Here is a 22,948-nt window from a genome sequence, read left to right on the forward strand (position 1 = left end):
TCTTCGGTCTGAAGGACATGTCCTTCACATAGAAAACCTGAGCCACATCATTGGCTAGGACGAATGGTTCGTCTCTGTAACCAAGATTGTTGAGATCCACTGTTGTCATTCCGTACAGCTGGTCTACCTTTACCCCTTTTCCATCCAGCTTGAACCATTTGCACCGAAATAAAGGGACCTTAATAGAAGGTCCATAGTCAAGTTCCCATATCTCCTCTATGTAACCATAATATGTGTCCTTTTCCCCACTGCTAGTGTTTGTTGCATCAATGCGGACACCACTGTTTTGGTTGGTGCTCTTTTTATCTTGGGCGAACGTGTAGAAGATATTTCCATTTATCTCATACCCCTGGAAAGTCAGTACAGTCGAAGATGGTGACCCGGCCAACAAGTACAACTGATCTCCAATATCGTTGTTATTAATGAGATGTGCTCGGAGCCAACCGCCGAATGTCTGCATATGTTTATGTGTAATCCAGTCTTCGATCGCCCGGATGTTGGGAGCGTACAATATTCTTGTGTTCACTGATATACGGGGCCACCAAGGTGGAACTTTGTAGAACTGTGTAGTGTGCTTGAGTGAAAGAAATCCCGTCCCTACATATCATTGATTTCCTTCCTAGCATGCCTTTTCCACTTAGTCGACCCTCATGTCGCGATTCAGGAACACCAATCGACTTAAGGTCAGGAATAAAGTCAACACAGAACTCAATGACCTCCTCTGTTCCATAGCCCTTGGAGATGCTTCCTTCTGGCCTAGCACGGTTATGAACATATTTCTTTAAGACCCCCATGAACCTCTCGAAGGGGAACATATTGTGTAGAAAGACAGGACCGAGGATGGCAATCTCTTCGACAAGGTGAACCAGGAGATGCGTCATAATATTGAAGAAAGATGGTGGAAACACCAACTCAAAACTAACAAGACATTGCACCACATCCTTCTGTAACCTTGGAAGACTAGCTGGATCGATTACCTTCTGAGATATTGCATTAAGGAATGCACATAGCTTCACAATGGGTATTCGAACATTTTCTGGCAGAAGCCCCCTCAGTGCAACCGGAAGCAACTGCGTCATAATAATGTGGCAGTCATGCGACTTCAGGTTTTGGAATTTTTTTCTCCGCCATATTTACAATTCCCTTTATATTTGATGAGAATCCAAACGGTACCTTGATACTGTAAAGGACTTCAAAAAAGATATCCTTCTCTTCTTTGGTAAGAGCGTAGCTGGCAGGACTTAAGCGACTCTCTGTATCCGTCTTGTAATTCTGTTCTTGCTTGTTTTTTGGGACTTTCATATGATACTGGTCCTCCCGTGCTTCTGGTGTATCTTTTGTCTTCCCATACACGCCTAAGAAGCCTAGCAGGTTCACGCAAAGATTCTTCGTCACGTGCATCACGTCGATTGAAGAGCGGACCTCTAGGACTTTCCAATAGGGTAGATCCCAAAATAGAGATTTTTTCTTCCACATGGGTGCGTGTCCGGTAACGACGTCATTCGGAACAGATTGACCGCCAGGACCCTTTCCAAAGATTACTTTTATGTCCTTGACCATATCAAGTAAAGCATCACCGGTACGGAGTTCAGGCTTCACCCGGTGATCTGCCTCACTTCCGAAATGATTGCCTTTCTTTCTGACGGGGTGCCTCTTTGGAAGAAATCGACGATGCCCCAGGTACACAACCTTCTTACATTTATTCAAATATGCACCTTCGGTCTCATCTAAACAGTGCGTGCATGCATTGTATCCCTTGTTTGTCTGTCCTGAAAGGTTACTAAGAGCAGGCCAATCATTGATGGTCACGAAAAGCAACGCTCGTAGGTTAAATGACTCCTGTTTGTACTCATCCCATGCATGTACACCTGGTTTGCTCCACAACTGTAAGAGTTCTTCAAATAATGGTCGTAGGTACACATCAATATCGTTGCCGGGTTGCTTTGGGCCTTGGATGAGCACTGGCATCATAATGAACTTCCGCTTCATGCACAACCAAGGCGGAAGGTTATAGATACATAGAGTTACAGGCCAGGTGCTATGACTGCAGCTCTGCTCCCCAAAAGGATTCATTCCATCTGTACTTAGGCCAAACCTTAAGTTCCTCGCGTCATCTGCAAAGTCCGGGAACTCTCTATCGATTGTCCTCCACTGCGACCCATCAGCGGGGTGTCTCAGCATCTCGTCTTTCTTACGGTCTTCTTTGTGCCATCGCAACAACCTGGCATGCTCTTTATTTCTGAACAGACGTTTCAACCGTGGTATTATAGGAGCATACCACATAACCTTGGCAGGAACCCTCTTCCTAGGGGGCTCGCCCTCAACATCACCAGGGTCATCTCGCCTGATCTTATACCGAAGTGCAGTGCATACCGGGCATTTTTCCAAATTTTCGTACTCAGCGCGGTAGAGGATGCAGTCATTAATGCATGCATGTATCTTCAGCACCTCTAATCCTAGAGGGCGAAGAACCTTCTTTGCTTCGTACGTACTTTGTCGGGCAATTCGTTATCCTTTGAAAACCTCCTCTTCATTATTTTCGCAGAACTTCTCAAATGGCTTGTCACATATACCAGCCTCTGCCTTCCATTGCAGCAACTCCAGGGTGGCACCGAGCTTTGTGTTGCCATCTTCGCAATTTGGGTATAACTTCTTTTTGTGATCATCTAACATGCCCTTTAACTTTCGCTTCTCGTTTTCTGTTTCTGCATCTCTGTGTGCATCAGCGATGGCCCGACGAAGATCATCATCAACGGGCTCATCGATGCCTCTTCATCTTCACCTCCTCCCGCATCTTCATCTTCATCATGCCCCGTTGCGATATCACCGTAGTTAGGGTACATATCATCATCCTCTTCTTCTTCGTCGTCGTCTTCCATCATAACCCCTCTTTCTCCATGCTTGGTCCAACAATTATAGCTGGGCATGAAACCTTTCCAAAGCAGGTGGGAGTGAATGACTTGCCATTCAGGGTATTGCTTCAAGTTCCGGCAATCAACACATGGACAACACATAAAACCATCCGCCTGTGGGTTTTCCTGAGCCACACGGATAAATTTTTTCAGGCCCGAAGTGAACTCGGGTAGACGTCGGTCAACGTACATCCATTGCCGCCGGTTCATCTACATCAAATAATTAATTAAGTTTATCAAAAAACTATTACAAAATATCATAATATTTATAAATAGTGGAAATTAGCACCGTACAAATGAAAGGGTAAAGTTGTAGCTTAACCTTGATCGAGGAGAAGAGGAGAAAGCTTAAGTGTCGCTCCGGCACCTCATATCATTTTTGTTTTGTGTAAAATCAAGCGGCATCATTCTCTCAGACATTTCATCGAGCACCTTATGTGCATGCCAAAGAGAAGCAAGGTAGCACTCAACACACACACCTTTCCCCTAGAAAAAATGAAATGAGTTGGCTGGTTGGGGGTGAGCTGAATATATAGGGCAAAGGGCCCTTTTGCACCGGTTCGTATTACGAACCGGTGCAAAAGATACCCGCGGCTGCCACGTGCCTGGCGACGAACCTTTAGCACCGGTTCGTGTTACGAACTGGTGCAAAAGATAGCTCATTTGCACCGGTTCGTAACACGAACCGGTGCTAAAGGTCCCTGTTACGTCCAAAGGGCACGAACCGGTGCTAATGACCCCCTTTAGCACCGGTTCGTGCCAAATCCGGTGCAAAAGCTCTTTGAGCAAAAAACCAAAGCCCTTGTTTCTACTAGTGCGATGCGGCCGGCTCACCTGCCGCTCGGTTCAACACGGACTTTTCGCATACATGGTATACTACCCTATGTACATGAGCGATTTTATTTTTCAGAAAAAATTGAAACCTCAAACCATAGTAAGATCAAGATATATATCCTACTGAAAAAAAAAATTCACACATAAAGAAAATATGAAAGAGAGACGGGCAGGTCATGTGAATCCAAGCTATTTACATTACATGGCAGAAAATTAGCCAAGGCAGACGGCAATTTGTTGTGCCCGTGAAGGATAAATACGGTTAATTAGCTATCAGGCATTTGGAATAGAATCTTCTTCCACATAGATAGGTACATAAAGTATGGCGAAATGTGTGTGTTGATCCTTTGAGTAAAAGAACTTAAGTAAGGAAAATCTATAAAACCAGTCTGGAAACTATGATAAGCCAAAATAATTGCAGTGATCACTACAACCTGTTACTCGGTGGCCAAACATATGAAGATCTCCATCTCAGTACATGACAGTGCAAGATATAACGGACAAATACCTACCAGTTTTCTGCAGCTACTGACGTAAATTAAAAGCTCTATGAGATCTTTATTCAGTCATGCAGATCATAGCCTGTCAGACTATCAGTTCCCTAAACTGTCATGAAACATTGGTTCTACTCCCTCCGTCCCAAAATATAAGTCACGCTTTTTTTTCACGGTCTTTGATGCACAACTTTGACCACTAATATATACAAAATTATATGGTTTCAAGATGTATAAATGGAATCGGTGCATTCGTCTTGCAAATCTCTTTCTTTTCATATATATTTAGAAAAAAATTGTGGATAGAATATAAGTATAGATCAGAGTCAAAGTTATAAGTTGTTGACTAGCGAAATTTAAGGACGCCTTATATTTTGGGACTGATGGAGTAACAAAAATAATGCAGTAATATCGGCAGTTGACATGTACACTAATTAAATTATAAAGATCAATTCGTAACACAAGCCAGCAAGCGAAAACCATCATCATCGCTTGGGCAACAAAAACCACTAGCTCCTGATATGCTCTCATCATCTGCTCATAATCTGTACCACTTTTGGGAGATGAATGTATAGATTGGGTAAAAACTGGGAGATCAAACAATATAGTACTTTTAAAATCACTACTGGAAAATGAAATTTCGCCGTGTCTTTTCCTGTGTGCCGATTGTCTTGCTTTCGGAACTCGGCAAAGACATGTTTTGCCTTGTACCAGAATAGAAACACTCGGCAAAGATGCGGTACACAGCAAAAGCACGCTCTGACAAGTGTCAGCACTCGGAAAAGAATATATATACACGGCGAAACAGAAAAATACACTCGGTAAACTGGGACACTCGGCAAAGCTATGGGCCACGTGGCTGCCACGGCTGTGGTTGACGGAAGCCTAAACGGCGTTAGCCTTTTGCCGAGTGTCAACAAACGGACACTCGGCAAAGCTGTTATATGTAATGACAAGATTCACATTTGTGCCAAAATTTGGGTGATTATCACTACATTTGCAGTTCATTTTGCAGGTAACATGGCCACTAGGGTAGAAAGCTAAGGGTAACTCATACATGATAGCAATAGTAGTGATGGTTTTTTTCTTCAAATGACCATAGGGCTAGTTTTTTTCCAATCAACTATATCCCATACAATGACTTCGTGCGCAATTTTTTCATTTTTCTATTTTTTGTATTTCCTTTGGTTGAATTCAAATTTGATTCAAATTTGTCAGGCCTGCTATTCATAAAAGGGGGGTGAGAATTTTGGAGTTTTGGTATGCATGTTGCATGGTACCCTACCAGGTACCTATCGTAGGATTCACCATGACAGATGCTACATGGGGTAGCTTAGAGAGTAGGGCAAGGCGACGTAGGAGAATCCGGGAGCGAGATTGGCAAACGCAGAGTTTACCCTGGTTCAGGGCCCTGCGGTGGAGGATCCCTACGTTCGGCTTAGAAGCTTGGGCAGCGGGTGTTGTCTAGATTGTCTCCCCATCTGACCTCTAGGGGTAGCTTTATATATACAGCCGGCTAGGGTTACAAGTGTTCTAGTCGACTACGTATTGGAGTCTCCATCTTGGGCTCCAAGTCGGCTTGTCTTGAGTCGTCCTAGCCTGCCGAGTCGTCGTGTCGGGCCACCTCCATAATGGGCCACATTCTACCTCCACGAGGATACCCACGTGTCATATCCCCATCAGTAGTCCCCGAGTGCATCAGGGACTTGTTGCCGGCTTCGCTTCTTGCTTGGGGTTGGTCTTGTTCCGACTTCGCATGTTGCAGAGCTGCCGGTTGGAAGTCGTTGAGGGACTCCTGAAATAAATGTAAGAAAAGAGGTAGCATCATGAGGTTTGCTTCGAACCACCAACGCCCTCGTTTGTAGTGCTTGTCGGTCTGACGGCCGGAGTGAAGGAGCCCCCGAGCCCCAAGGTGACCCGAGGAGTCGGACGAGGGTCCTAGAACATGGAGACCATGCCGGGTTGCTGGCATAGAGAAGGGCGAGTCGAAGTAGAGGCTCCAAGTTTGTTGATGAAGAACTCGACGAGTAACGAATGTATCGGCTACCAAGTCGACGTAGAGGTTGCCGAGTTGAAGGAATAGCTCAATCGCCGTGGGCCTCCCTAGTCGTGGATGAAGATGCCGTCGAGCGCTTCCGAGGCCGCCGAGTGCCCGAGCGATGTCGGGGTCACCGAGTCGCCAGTCGAAGTAGTGAATTCCATGTCTCCGTGAGTCAGTCGCGCGCGCACGCTGTGGTGGTCGCCTGGGCGTCGTGTCACAGCCATAGTCATGAGCGATGTTGTAGTCGAGCCCCCGAGTCCTCGGGTGATTTTAGCAACCGAATGGAAGGGGTCACCGAGTTGTGAATGTAGAGGCTGCGGAGTCGCGGACGTGGAGGCCGGCGAGTCACGGACGTGGAAGTCGGCAGGTCATGGTCAAAGGGGCCGATGTCACAGATGAAGAGGCCAGCGAGTCACGGACGTGGAGGTCGGCGAGTTGTGGTCGTAAAGCTGTGCGTACATGCTGCGTTGATCACCTGGCCGCCATGGCTCAGGAGCGATGTAGTTGAATTGTTGTCGAAGTGGTCACCATAGCGGATGTAGAGGACCGCCGAGCCCCTGATCGCTGCCAAGGCTGTCGAGTCGCTGGTGAGCAAGTCACCGAGCCTCCGGGCAGTGTCGGAGTCGCCGAGTAGAAGTAGTGGAGTTCATGTATCCAGATGTACGCGTGAGTCAGTCGCACACACACTTTGTGGGGGTCGCCTAGGCGCCGTGTCGTGGCCATGGCTGGGTGGTCACAGCAGTTCAGGAGCAATGCTATTGTCGAGCCCCTAAGTGCCTGCTTCGCGCCACCACGAGTTGATGGAGACGTGACCAGACCGAGAGAGCTGATGTCGATGTAGTCATACACCTCGGTGATGTAGGCAAACAGTGCCGAAGTAGTCGCATAACTTGACATAGGCGACGGAGCCGGTGAAGAAGTTGGCTGCGCCAGAATATGCGTAGTAGTAGTCCTCGAGGCTCGAGTCGTCTTGTAGAGACGGCTTGAGGCACCATAGCTTCATGTTCTGATCTTTTTTCTTGTGCTTTCCTTTGAATAGCGTGCCATGGAATCGGCGAACGTGGAGGTCGAATAGCTGAAGTTGGAGCTATCACCGCGACTGGCAACTGACGTTGTCTGGAGCGTGGCGAGCCCCGAAAACTGGCGACTGGCAAGTCACCGAGCGTGGTGAGTCCGCGAGCGTGGCGAGTCCCCGATCGTGGTGACTGGCGCCTGCCGTTGTCTGGTGCACGGTGAGTCCCCAGAATAGCTGACCAGGTATCTTCTATGTGAGCCCTCCACCAGATTGTCTCACCAGAAACATCGAAATGGTGGTTGCGTTTCTTCACAGTAATCACCTTGTAAAACTTCACCATCAAACGTCTACCCACGAAAAAATGATACATGGCAGTGATATCAGATTCCGTGTTTGACTGAAACCTCATGTACATGCTTCCATCTTGATCAACAGCGAACCTAAAATACGGGTAACTTGCAATCCGCAATGCGAACAGGAAATCTCTAGGACGTCCTAGGTAATTTATGTCAACCTTCAACAAACAATCTACACTTCCTTCATCAATGCCAAGTCCTTCCATTGTGCTAACGGACAGTGTGGGGTTCAAATGCAAGTCTATATCTTCCATGAAAGAACTATATCCTGCTAGGGTAATTCAAAATGGAATGACCTTCAGCGGAATGAGGAAAATTTTGGATACTGGCTGTTTGAATGTCATCTTCTTCTTCAGGTAACAGACCAACTGAATGAACTTTGATACATTTGATTAATTTATCGTCAAACTTGAATAGGCCCCTACTGTAATCCAACACCTCTGCATCATTTGGATTGTTGCACCTAACAACTAGTTGAGCATGACGTGTACTGTTGACCATGTAGCTAATGGGAGCAGTGACCAGGGACTTGACAACATGCAGTGCGTGAAAAAGGCTCTCAGGTTGAGACGAAAAGCGCGGACAAACCAACATAACCCCGTACACTTGGCCAGGTTGGAGGCCAAGGTACTCCATGATAAAACGTGATAGCAAAGGTGCCCCAGTCTCTTCATCAGACATGGTGTATCTTCTACTACACATAAAAGGTGCCCTAGTTAGAATTGCATGATACATAAAAAGGCGAAAAAAGTGAGGAAAAGGATTTGAAAATAGGAAGTGATTACCCAACATGATGACAAAAAGTGATATGCAACAACTATATATCCCCCCTAGGAGAATCCATCGTGTAACCAACTAAACTGCATACGGTGAAGGGGGCAAAAAAAAGCATTCTCCCTACTACACATGGTACTGCCATGATCAAAACCATCTATCCAAAAATGCTCGAACAAAAAACACATGGTACTGCATCTTCCCAAACATGGAAGTGCTTTTTGCAAGGAAAAAATGTATCAAAAAGGAATAGAGAACACCATCCCGGTGCTTCCCATCGTGCTAGTACTAGAACACAAAAATATACTGCGTAAAAAAGAATTACCATCTACATGATGCTAAAAAAAATTGATGTACCAGAAACAGAAACACCATCTGGTACATTGCAAAACACAAAAAAATGATGTTACTCTTCAGGTACATTTGCAGATCAGGGGGGTCGCGCACACCATCTAATGCTACTCATCGATAAAACAGCTGATGACCTCAAAATGTACTGCATAAAAAAAACATCATCTACCTGATCTTAAAAACAAGCACAAACACAAACTACTGCATAAGAAAAACATATGTCTGATGATTCAAAAATTCAGGGGGATGTACCACCTGATGATTCACATTTATGAACACCTATTGCATATGAACAATCTATCGCATGCTCAACAAAAAACCTATATGAAACATCATCTACTGTAAAAACACCATCTGGTACATCCGCAGAAACACCATTTGGTACATTTCTAGCCATCAAAAAAAAACAACGGCACACACTGCTCATGGATTTTGCTCCCCCTGCTTTTGCATGTACTGCATCTATCCAAAAAAAGCAAGATCCAACGCATGATGCGGCTAAACGTAGAGAAATGTGCCCCCAAACACGAAATCCAGCTCGTTATCTAGCATATAGACAGCAACCATGTGGTGGGGGAGGGGAGAAGGGTTAGTCTACAGTACCCTGCCGGCGGCGCTGCGGCTGCGGATGCGCGATGTAGCCGGTGACCCCGAGCAACTCGCCTTCGCGGATGTCCAGATGCGGATGCCGCCGGAGAGGAGGAAGTAGCAGACGCCAGAGAAGAGGACGTAGCAGACGCCGGTGAGCGAGACTCCTCGCGGCGGCGAGGATCTACGGAGACGCCACGATTTCGGCGGTCGCCGCTGTGTCGCTGACCGATTTTGGAGAAGGGGAGAGAAATGCAGTGTGCCCTCTCACCTGCAGATAGACCTGGGCACGGTTCACGAAATTTGAACCGTTTCGCAATTACTACGTGCACCCAGCCTTTACTACACACCGAGGCCCACCGATCCGTGCGCGCCGTCAGATGGAGATCGCTCGGACTGGACGACCTCGGGATTCCTTACAGCGAGGTCAGTGTAGAATTAGATTTCCCGTTTCGTATATATATCCGTTCTGTTCACGTGTTCACGATCACGCTGCTCTCAGGGCCGGCTCTGGCCTAGGGCAAGATGGGTGACGGCCTGGGGGCCGGCTGACAAGGGATTAACTTATCAATGCCTACGGATTGTAGACTAGGGTTTAGCGGAAGTAGAGGGCAAGTAGATCTCGAAAGTTTCAGCCGAAAAGTACTCGACGATGTAAAAACTAGGGTTGCGTGAGACAATGAATCGATCCTTTCTTTGTCCCTCGACTCCCCCTTATATAGGAGGCGGAGTCGAGGGATTCGTAGTGCACACATTACAGAGTCCGGGAAGGTTTCTAACTCATCCCGAAAGATTACAAGTGTTTTTCTAGCTTTCCTTAATACTAACTTGGGCTTCCGAATCTCCATACTCATCGAGTCATGGGCCTTCAGTAAACCCCGGGTACCATCTTCGGCAGGCCCATTGGGGATGCCTATGTCAGTAGCCCCCGAGATTTTGCTTGAATCGAAGAATCAGGGAAAATCTCCAACTTTAATCATTCAATAATTATCAAATTTATCACATATCTTTTGGATACGCAATTATATATTGTGCAGGGATAATGGTAATTGGGGCTAGTTCATCTGACGGATCAGGTACTAGTTAACTGCTCTAGTGGCAATCCGCAAAAACCTACTTCAAGATCACGTCCCTGGACATGATCTCGGGATACTGGTGTAAACTTCGACAGGTGCCGCTTAAGGTCTTACCATTCTGTCGAGTCCCAGTCATGTTTTATCGGGTACCTAACGCGTCCGTTAGGATTTTTCTTCGTATCTGTTGATACGGAAAAAAGTAGCAAACCGACGTCAGAGACGGTGCCACGCCGCTCAGAACGGATCTGGGGTCTTACCTTCGCAGAGTTTTGCGGCATTCAGAGATTATTCGCAACTTTGGCGCTCTGAGAATATATTGTCGAGTGCTTTTTCGGCTGTTGGAATAGCACATTTTATTGAGTCAACGGATGACTTATATTGCTCTCCCGATGGGAGTATGTTTCGAGTTATTTGTATAACTCGAAATATGCTCACTTCTTCTTTCTCTCTATATTTTTTTTATAATTTCATCGGGCACGCGAACAGCGTTCCCGATGGGAGTAGCCCCCGAGGCTACAGCCAAGGACTTGTGCTTGGTTGTAGGCTCAACATCTTATGCCACTATATTGTCAATCCCTCTCGAGCTTTTTATGTCTATCGGGTGCGCGACCAGCGCTCCCGATGGGAGTAGCCCCCGAGGCTATGAACAAATGCTTGTGTTTGATCATAGGCTCTCGCCATTTCTATTTTGTCATACTCGAACTTTTTTCTTTTTTCCGAAGTAGCCCCCGAGCATTTGGGCAAAAACTTGTATTTGATCAAAGGCTCTCGAAACAATCGATAATTTTTCTCTGCCGCCAATTCCCTTACTCCTCACTGCCGAGATTTTCCTTTAGTTAATGTCGTCACTACTGACGATAACCACGACCAGTGTATTGGAAAAACGCGAGTACTGTTCTTTTCTCTGTCTTGCGGGCCCAGAATCCTCACCACGTTTACACGTTGTGCAAGTGGGGGACCCACGTCCACCGCTTTTCCTGGCGCACGCACTGTAACGTCTGTTCCGTTCCTTCACAGTCAAAGTACTCTTTTACCCCTTAGCCACGTGTACAACATCCACCGCCAAAATTACTCCATCCAACGGTGCGCCGCTTCGCCAATTCCTTATATAAGGTCGTCTTCTTCCTCCGTTTACACTTTCGCTTGCGCCGCACCTCTGCTTCTCCTCTGCGAAAAAATCCCCATTGCGCCCAGAGCTCAACCATACTCGCACGCTGCGCCCTCGCCATTGCTTGATGCCACCACGCGCGCGGCTCACTCGCCACACCACTCCCGAATCCAAGATGGCGGCGGAAGATCTGGAGTGGGAGAGATCCAAAATCTCCCACCAAGACCTGAACCTGATGAAAAAGCTCGGGCTCACCAAGACGAAGGACGCGCTGCGCTTCCCCAGTGACGAAAGCTATCCTTCACCTCCAATCTCATATCGGGTCAGTTTCGTTGATCATCTCATTCGCGGCCTATCCACCCCCATTCACGATTTCCTTCGCGGCCTTCTCTTTGTTTATGGGGTGCAGCTACATCAGCTCACTCCCAATTCTATCCTCCACATCGTCATTTTTATTACTCTTTGTGAATGCTTCCTCGGAGTCCCTCCTAACTGGGCTCTGTGGAAGCGCATCTTCTACCTCCGCCGCAATGGCTCCCACAACTTCACCTACAACATAGGTGGTGTCGTTATTTGCGTTCGCCCTGACGTCGAGTATTTTGACGTCAAATTCCCCGACTCCGTCCAAGGGTGGCGCAAAAGATGGCTCTATGTGCGCGAGGAAAGCGCTAACTCGGTGGAGTACAACATAGCTCCTTTTGATGGAAGCGCGAAGATTCTTCGCCGCCGTTCCTGGGACGCTGAAGCTACAGAAGAAGAGAAAGCATCGACAGAGGCGCTAATGTCTCGTATTCATGAGCTTCAGAATACCCGCGGCAGGGAACTGTCGGGTATCCAAATCACAGCTTACTTCCTTAGGATTAGGGTGCAGCCTCTGCAGGCTCGCAAAAATCCCCTTTGGACGTATGCTGGCGAAAAAGATGCTAATAGGATCTCCAAGGACCTTTCTGTAAAGGACTTGGAGAAACTTATCCGAAGAATCTCATCACTCAGCAAGAAAGATCCTATTCCATCTTCTTGCCGTGTGGAGCCATATAGTGCTTCCAACCCACTCCCCAAGGTATTTTCACCTACTAGTTTTTTTTGTCTTCCCGATTATTTTGCTATTTGTCGACTGTTACTTCTGCTGACTTCCCCTGCATAATTTTCTTGTCGACTTTTCTTGCCTTTGTAGAATCATCCAATTCTAGCTTCTCTTCCTCCTCTTCCTGAAGATGGGGAAGTCGAAGAACAGGCCGTTGTCACTGACGACAACCAGGGTACTTCTCGCCCTGAGAGTGAAGTCGCGGGTTCTCAGAAATCCGCGGCTTCTTCTGAAAGAGAAGATTCTGAGGCTACCGCATCGACACACTCCCTCCCCTCCGCTGTTTCTCCAAGGAACAAGAGAAAAAGGGACGAAGTTGACGATTCTGGCACCTCCAAGACCGGCGCACCTCCTGCCGAAGAAGTTGTTCCTACTGAAGAAAGGACAACTTTCAACCCTTACGAGGATGCCCTTGTCAGCTCGTAAGTTCTATTGCTCTTTGTTGTTTGCTCTCGATATTTTGTCTATTTTGTTTCTTATTTTGTCGCCTTTTATTGTAGTGGCGACGAGGATGAAAATCCACCTACTGACGCGACTGCTCGAGGGAGCACGTCGCAAACTTTAGTCGTCTCCGAAGCTCAACCTGATGAAGAGGAAACTTCGCCTCCTCAGCAGGACGTTGAGCTCACTGCTCCGATTGAGAGCCCCCGTGCCTCTTCACCGAAGAGAGCTAGGGTTGAGCCAGCCAAGGAACCCTCCCAATTAATTGGCAGTTCCACAACTCCTTCATTGGATGATGTAAGTTCACTTCTGTCGACTCCCCTCTTTTTTGCGTCCTGAGGATTTCAATACTGTTGACCCCCCTCTTTTCTGCTTCTTACTGTCGAATTTTTCAATTCCTATATTGATTTTATTTCTCTACTTTTCTTTTGCAGCCTTTGATGCAGGAGTTTCTTCGTCTCGGTACCCAATTCATCGGGTATCGTGACCATTGCAAAGAGCTTGAAGGTACTTGACACTTGTTTTGCTGCTTCTCTTGTTTCTCCTATGAAATAAATTCTCCTGCTTCTCCTTCATTTTTTATGACACTTGTTTATTGTCGATTGTTTTGCCAGCCAATCTTGCGGAAGCTAACAAACGTGCTGATGCTCTTGCTCTGCAATCGGAGCAAAGCGAAAATGCTCGCAAGAAGGCTGAATCAAATGCCGCTGTTATTGAAGATCTTCGAAAGAGACTTCACAGTGCGGAAAATTCTTTGAGTGAAAACAACACTCAGCAAACTGCCCGCGAAGAAGGGATTATCTCTCGACTAGAATCACAGAGCCGACGTTTTGTCAGTAAGTGCTCTAACCATTGCTTGTTTTTTGCATACCCATGCTTTTCTTGGCGTGCTTTTTTTCCTGACGAACTATATTTTTGCCTTATTAGGGAGGACGCAGCAAGATTATGATCTAGAGAATCCTGATGGTGATCGCCTCCTCGACGCGCTCTCCCTTCTTGAGATCCATGGAGATGAAGCACGCCAAGGTCTTACTGACGCGAGAACAGTTCTGTCTCGGCTTTTTCCCTTCCACTTCGCGAAAAAAGAAGAACCCGAGTCTTTTACTGCCCTCGCCCAGTGCTTCATGTCGAAGGAAGATCTTGGACCCAGTCTTCGACAAGAAGGCTTGAAGATTGGTGTTGAAGGCACCATAGCCTTGGTTGCTAACAGCCATCAAAATGTCGACTGGGCCAAAGTTGGTGATGTGAAGGATATGGAGACGAAGAAATGGCAGTCTTTGATTAAGGCTGCCAAGCCAAATTCGAAGAAGATCCTGTCTTTCCTTGGATTCAAGCCAACTCCGGCTCCTAGTTCGTCGAAGCCGGAGGTCAAGTAGACAATCTTGTATTTCTTTTTTCGCTGTACTTTTCTTTTAATGCTGTCGCCATAGTAGCTCTGGCGACAACTACCCCACTAGTTCAGTAGGAACTTTCCTTTGTAATAGCCATGTAAATACCTGTCTTTATTAATGAAAAAGCTATGTTGCCGAGGTATTGATGTCGAATTATTTTCTCTCCAGTTGATTTTTGACAATTATACCACTGGGCCTCGTTCCTCGGATGCCCTGCCTGCGGCGTCTTGCGCTAAAAGGTCCTCCGCTATCGAATATATTGGAGGTTCGTCGAGTGTTGCACAAAGTGAGGATTTGGACGAACTCCGTCGAGAGCTTCAGTCGAAGAAAAAACAAATTCTCATGATCATGGAGCAGTCTCGAAGATCATCTGAGAATGAGAAACGAGCTATCCAACAAGCTCAAGAAGCCATGGCGTTGAAGGAAACTGCAGTTGCTGAGGCTGCCGAAGCTACTCGCCGAGAAAATCATATGCTTGAGCTGATGAATGATGCTAGCTTGGATATGGCGGGTATGCTCCGCAAAACTTGGTCGTGTTAGTTTAACCACTATTTTTTACTTCTTGCTGAAGTTTCCGGTGGAACATGTTCTTTCTTGGATACTGCTGCCGAAGATCAACGTGTTGAAGCCCGAACCAACGTGCTTGTCAGGCTTGCCCGTGAGCATGGTGCCAATTTTTGGGTCACTCCTGAGCGAACTCGCCAAATAGTCAGATTTCAAGATCGCGCGAGTCAGGTCCGCGATTTTCTCGACTTCTGCACGAAAACTTTATCTTTAGTCTACAGCACCATGTTTCCTCGCAACAAAATCCCAGACACCCTTCCTGCCTTGATGGAGAAATTTCGAGATGCTCCTCGTATTCATCAATTCGTGCGGGCTCAACTTGAAGCTGGAGCAAGATTCGCCATGATTATGATACAGATCTGCTACCCAAAGTTGGATCTTTCTCAAATTGTCGACAAGTGTCTGGCTAAGCAGGCGAAGCGAAGGAGAAACGTTGACAAAATTGATGACAATGTGCGCCTTGTAGCAGAAAAGATGATGGACGAACTGCTTCGGCTTGATGCAGAATTCTTTGTCAGGGGTAGTTATGCTGAACATAGTACTGGCGCTGCAAATAACGAGGGAATTAACATAGACGCTATATTGAATGTTGATTGAAGAATTTCTTTGTGTTGTCTCTGTCGAAGAACGCCTGTATATTGTAAATATATATGTTGTCAAATATCTCGAGCTATTTTTGTTTGAACGAGCCCCCGAGCCTTTTATTGATTCTTCCTGTGTCTCTATATTGTTTTGCGAGGTGTGTTGCACCAAAGCGAAGTTTATTTTTTTGCAAGTTCTATTTTGTCGGTAGTGTATATATGGTAGCTGCTGGGTGCAAGCCCCCGAGCGTGTCGATAAAGAAAATGTCTATCACCAATATCTTTTCTATATTGCAGCACCGCGAGCCCGCCTCATTAAAAACCTTTCCAGCCCCACTCGGTGCCCTGAAAAGGAAAAGAGTGCGTCTGAAAGCTCGCGGGCGTTTCAGTACATTGTATTTTTACAAAGGAGGACTATATTTCGACTCTAAGCGTAGAACCGCCTGAGTTGCGCCACGTTCCAGGGATTTGGCTCTGCAACCCCTGTCTTCTTCTCCTTTATCCTGTACGCTCCTCCTTCGATTACTTCTGTGATGATGTAAGGGCCAAGCCATGGCGACTCGAGTTTTTCATGACTTTTTTGGGTGAGTCGAAGAACTAAGTCGCCCACCTGAAAGGATCTTGGTCGTAAACGTCGACTGTGGTAGTTCTTCAGGTCCTGCTGATATTTGGTTACCCGTGATAGCACTTCATCTCGAGCTTCATCAAGTGCATCGACATCATCCTCCAATGCTTTTCTTGAGGCCTCTTCGTCATATTCTGTGACCCGTGGAGAGTCATGTTCAATTTCTATCGGCAGTACTGCCTCAGCTCCATGGACCAGAAAAAACGGGGTTTCCTGTGTCGCCGTATTTGGTATTGTTCGAATACTCCATAAGACGCTGGGAAACTCTTCAGGCCAGGTATGTCGAGCTTTTTGCAAAGGCGCCAGCAAACGCTTCTTGATACCATTGCAAATAATTCCATTGGCTTTTTCGACTTGGCCATTGGTTTGCGGGTGCGCAACTGATGCAAAGTGTAGTTTGATACCTACCTCTGCATAATATGCCTTGAATTCCTTGGATGTGAAGTTACTACCATTGTCCGTGACGATGCTATGAGGTACTCCAAACCGAAAAACGATACTTTTCACGAACTTAATTGCCGATGCTCCGTCTGGTGAATTTATCGGCTTTGCTTCTATCCACTTAGTGAATTTGTCGACAGCGACGAGCATGTACTCGTATCCTCCTGGCGAAGCCTTGTGCAATTTTCCCACCATATCGAGACCCCACTGAGCAAAGGGCCAAGACAACGGTATTGGCATCAACTCTGCTGCCGGAGAATGAGGTTTTGCGGCAAATCTCTGACACGCGTCACAAGTACGAACTATTTCTTTTGCGTCCTCTATTGCTGTTAACCAATAAAATCCTGCTCTGAAAACCTTGGCTGCTATAGCTCGACTGCTTGCATGATGACCGCATATTCGTTCGTGTACATCCTTCAAAATTATTCTTCCTTCTTCGGGTGTGACGCACCTTTGTAACACTCCCGAAATACTTCGCTTGTACAACTGCCCTTTGACCACAGTGAAGGCCTTGGACCGCCTAATAACTCGCCTTGCTTCAACTGGATCGTCGGGTATTTGTTTCCTTAGGATGTATGATATGTATACTTGCATCCATGGAATTTGTACCATCAAAACTAGGTCCTGTTCCTCCTCTTCTTCTACTGTCACTTTTATAGCCCCCGAGGGTTTCTCGTCCTTCTCCTTCTTCTTTGGTTTTTTTGACTTTGTAGATCTCTCGGCTATCTCTTCCCAAAATACGCCTAGTGGAATCGCGAGACACTGCGACCCAATGTTTGCCAAAACGTCGGCTTCATCATTGCTTAATCTGCTGATATGTTTAACTTCGCACCCATCAAACAGCTTCTCCAGCTCGTTGTAAACTTCCTTGTATGCTATCATACTATCGTTGACTGCATCACATTGGTTCATGACTTGCTGAGCTACCAACTGTGAGTCGCCAAAGATTTTTAATCGAGTTGCACCACAAGCCTTCGCCATCTTCATCCCGTGTATGAGGGCTTCGTACTCTGCCTCATTATTAGATGCGTTTGGAAACGTCATTCGCAGGACACACTTTAATTTGTCGCCTTCAGGTGATATTAGTATCACGCCTGCTCCAGCTCCCTCTAATCTCTTGGACCCGTCGAAATTCATAGTCCAAGTTCTCGATAAATCCGGGGGTCCCGTATTTTGTAACTCCATCCACTCTGCGATGAAGTCTGGTAGAATTTGCGACTTTATTGCTTTTCTTTTTTCATATGTGATGTCCCGAGGGGAAAGCTCTATCCCCCAAAGGGAGACACGACCCGTAGCTTCTGGGTTGTTTAGTATATTGGATAAAGGCGCCTCATTGACCACTATTATCGGGTGTGCCGAAAAATAGTGCCGCAATTTCCTTGCGGTTGTAAACACTCCATATGCTAGCTTTTGGTACTGCGGGTACCGCTGTTTTGAGGGAGATAACACTTCACTGATGAAGTATACTGGCCTCTGTACTCCATGGAGTTTTCCTTCTTCCTCTCTTTCAACTACAAGTACTGTGCTAACCACCTGAGGCGTGGCTGCAATGTATAACAAGAGGGGTTCCTTCTCCTTGGGCGCCACCAGAATTGGTGGTGTCGAAATTGTGCACTTAAGATCCTCGAAAGCTCTGTCGGCCTCTTCGTTCCACTGGAATTTCTCTCCTTGCTTGATTAGAGCATAGAACGGTAATGCTTTTTCTCCTAATCTGGCGACGAATCTGCTTAAAGCTGCGACTCGCCCAGTCAGCTGTTGTACTTCTTTTAACTTTGTTGGCTTCCTCATTGTTACGATAGCTTGGATTTTCTCTGGATTGGCTTCAATCCCTCTTGCTGAGACTAGGAACCCGAGAAGTTCTCCCGCAGGGACGCCGAAAGAACACTTCGTCGGGTTTAGCTTGATGCAAAACTTATCAAGATTGTCGAAGGTTTCCTTTAAATCCTCGATCAATGTTGACCCCTTTCTTGATGTTATAACGACATCGTCAATGTATACTTGTACGTTTTTTCCAATCTGTGTTGCCAAGCATTTTTGCATCATCCGCTGATATGTTGCTCCCGCGTTTTTCAGACCAAAGGGCATTGTTTTGTAGCAAAACACGCCATAAGGTGTAATGAACGCTGTTTTGACCTCATCCTCTTCTTTTAATCTGATCTGGTTGTAACCAGAATATGCATCCAGGAAGGAAAGACGTTCACATCCTGCCGTGGAGTCGATGATTCGATCGATCCTTGGGAGGGGAAAGTGATCCTTTGGACAATGTTTATTGAGACACGTAAAGTCGACACACATGCGAAGGACTTTCGTGTTTTTCTTCGGGACCAGTACTGGGTTAGCTACCCACGTGGCCTCTGTATGTAGTTCCTTGATAAAAGCAGCTTCTCTGAGTCGATTGATTTCTGACAGCATAGCTTTACGGTTTGGTTCCGAAAAACGCCGCAAAGGTTGTTTGATTGGTCTCGCTATTGGATCCACGTTTAAATGGTGCTCGGCAAGTTCCCTGGGTACTCCTGGCATGTCAGCTGGACACCATGCAAAGATTTTCCAGTGCTCACGGAGGAACTCGATGAGCGCGCTTTCCTATGCGAGGTCCATGTTTGTTGCAATGGACGTCGTTTTCTTTGGATCTGTCGGGTGAATCTGCACCTCCTTTGAGTCTTTCGTGATATTAAAGGTTGGCTCACTAAGAGGCCTTCCTACGTCTGGCAACACGTCATAATCAGTTGTGAGTTTTGACGCCATGTATTCTGCTTGCATCCCGAAGGTTTCTGACAGTCGATGAAAATCCTTGTCGCATTTGTCGGCTAACGCGAAGCTTCCTTTGACTGTAATTGGTCCATTAGGCCCAGGTAGCCTCCACAACAGGTACGTGTAGTGTGGTACCGCCATAAACCTGGCATATGCTGGTCGTCCCAACAAGGCGTGATATTGCGACGGGAAATCCACGACTTCAAACTCCAGCCTTTCTATCCTGTAATTTTCTCGGGTCCCAAACTGAACATCGAGATTGATTTTCCCCAACGGATAATTTGGCTTCTCTGGCGTGATACCATGAAAACGTGTGTCAGTTGGTTTCAGATTTGCTAGAGAGATGTTCATCTTCCTTAGTGTATCTGCGTACATAAGGTTTAGACTGCTGCCTCCATCTATGAATACTCGAGATACATCGAATCCTGCAATCACTACCGGTAAAATAAGTGCTGACTGCCCTGGTCGAGAAACTTGCTGCGGGTGATCCGCTATTGTGAAGCCAATGTCCTGTCCCGACCAATTTAGGTACTCCGTCGTTGGTGGAGGCATCTTCTCTGCCATGAACACTTGTCGCGAAATTACTTTCTGAGCCCTGTTAGACGGCCTAGCTTTTTGAATCATCGAAACCGCGCCGTTGGAATTGGGGTCGATATATGGAGGTGGGTGTGGTGCTACCGCTATTCTGAGCTGGTGTCTATTTTCGTCCGTAATTGCGGGAGGAGATGGTAGGCGGATCTCACTCCTGGGCCCCTGGGGGTTTCTATTTGTTGCCTGAGCATTGGCTTGCCCTGCAAACCTCAACATTGCTTGAAAATTTCGACAGTCCTTCTGTAGATGTCCTGACTGCCTCTTCCCATTATTGTCAACATAGAAGTGCATCTGACATGGCCCGTTCATCATATCCTCAGGGGATACAAAAGGTCTCTGAAACCTTGGTCCATTATTTTGTCTGTTATTCCGAGAGTCATCTCTATTGTCGCCTCGCTGCTCGTTACTCCTTTGATATTCATCTCTATTGTTTCCTCCAGTGCTTCCCCGAAAGCCAGCCGATACTTGATCAGGAGCATCATAACTCGAGAATTGCTGAGGGAATCGCCGTCTATTGTGAAAATTTCGACCACGGTCCTCCTCCGGTGACCTGTGTCGCTTATTGTGGACAGCATCTTCTCCGTCTGCCCATCTGTTTGCTATTTCCATCAATGCCGACACTGTCCTTGGGTTAGTTCTCCCCAAGTCTTCGACAAAATCTCCTCGTCGAATTCCTGCTACAAACGCATCTATTGCTCTCTCGTCAGATATGTTCTCTGCCGAGTTTTTAATGATGTTCCACCTCTGGATGTACTTTCTCATTGATTCATCATGCTTTTGTCGACACGATCTCAACTCTTCCAGTGATGCGGGTTTTTTGCAGATGGATCGGAAATTCTTGACGAATACATCCTCAAAACTATCCCAGCTGTCGATGGAACCCGGAGAAAGCTTCTTTATCCACGATCTTGCGGCTCCACTCAGATGTACTTGAATACTCTGCATGGCTGTTGCTCTGGTTCCACCTATCAGCTTCACCGTCTCAAGGTAATCGACTAGCCAATCCTCGGGATCTTGCAGGCCATCGAATTTTTTGAAATTATCGGGTAACTTAAACCCTGAAGGAACCCGAGTTTTCCGGACCCTCCTTGTAAAGCACGGTAGCCCACACATATCCTCGTCATCTATCTCTGGGGAATGCCGATGTTCCCTTCTATTTTGTCGCGCTCTATCTACCCGTGCTTGTGCTGCTGTATCTCTTAGCCCACTTGTTCTCTCGGGAACTAGCGCTACTGCAGTAGGTCATGGACTATTTTGCCTTGCTGATCCTTTGGGAGGCGAATTTATAAACGCCGTTCCCATGGCACCAACTCCTGCCATGGCCATATTGTACAATGCCTCTCTTGGATCTCCGGGAGGTGGTTTGGATGCAAGGATGAAAGCCTGCGTCGCCATGTACCCAGCTTCCGGTGTCTTAGGAATAATGTTCCCCCTCGTATCTATCGACATAAAGGACATGTCGAGGTTTTGAACCAAATTCTCCCTATCTGCCTCAGGTATATTTTGCAGCCGCGATCTTGCCCTATTTCGAGTTGCTCTGTGACTATCTCCTGAAGTACCAGATTGTCGACTCAACTCCGCCCTTCGCCTGCTTGACGCGGAAGCCGCTTCCTGTTTCCTATCCAACTCATTTTTTTTGTTTCTCGAGCTCCCGCCTGATACGTGCAAGCTTATATTGATATGCCTGCAACTCCTCAGGTGTCGCCGTTACAGTCATTGGTTCTGTGCCATTAATGGCTCTCGCCACTCTATCCCATACTGCCTGCGGAAATTGTATCATCTGCCGCACTCCAGGCCCAACATATTTTGTCCCTAAACCTCGAGTGAGATCTGCAGGGTCGACATACGGATTTCCCGCATCATCGAAATTCTCTGACGTCTCCTCCTGTGGGCGACTTGTTTCTCCAATGGCATAAATCTGATGGTATGTTGGATTCTGAACTTTGTCAGGTTTGGTGACACCATCATAAGGAGTGGTGAAGACCTTCCCCACAACATTGGATCTGTCGATGAAGTTGAAGCTGTCTATATTGCTCGTGTCATCGCTTATATCGGAGTCCGCGGATGACTCGAAGGACATGTCGCTGAAGATCTTGGCGATTTTTTCGCTTGCCATAGTACTGATGAAGCGTGGCGATGAAGTTTCCTCGTCGCCTGACTCGATTGATGATGCAGAACTCGAAAGATCGGGATCGACCGCTGATAATCCCGACGAGATCGGAATTTCGAGACGATACGCTCCTTCTTTCTCGACGCGGAAGTGGAACTTTCCGAACGTCATCTTCATGGGCTCCTCCAGATACGCATATGCATCCAAACGGGAGGGCGGGTGAGGAACAAAATCAATTGGACCAGTTTCGATCTGTTTACCTCTATCCATCGCGTTGCTTGCAGTTGACGAAGTCGACGAAGTCGACGATCTTGAACGTGCCATCGAGATCAGATCCTTGACAACTCTAGTTCCCACAGACGGCGCCAATTGACAATGGATTAACTTATCAATGCCTACGGATTGTAGACTAGGGTTTAGCGGAAGTAGAGGGCAAGTAGATCTCGAAAGTTTCAGCCGAAAAGTACTCGACGATGTAAAAACTAGGGTTGCGTGAGACAATGAATCGATCCTTTCTTTGTCCCTCGACTCCCCCTTATATAGGAGGCGGAGTCGAGGGATTCGTAGTGCACACATTACAGAGTCCGGGAAGGTTTCTAACTCATCCCGAAAGATTACAAGTGTTTTTCTAGCTTTCCTTAATACTAACTTGGGCTTCCGAATCTCCATACTCATCGAGTCGTGGGCCTTCAGTAAACCCCGGGTACCATCTTCGGCAGGCCCATTGGGGATGCCTATGTCACCGGCCAAATTAGGGGCCCATTCAGAGTACAAACCAAACCAATCAGCCGTCCACCTCCTTTTGCCCATCTCAAAAAAC

The sequence above is a fragment of the Lolium perenne genome, chromosome 4 (assembly GCF_019359855.2).
Source record: "Lolium perenne isolate Kyuss_39 chromosome 4, Kyuss_2.0, whole genome shotgun sequence".
Classification (NCBI taxonomy): domain Eukaryota; kingdom Viridiplantae; phylum Streptophyta; class Magnoliopsida; order Poales; family Poaceae; genus Lolium; species Lolium perenne.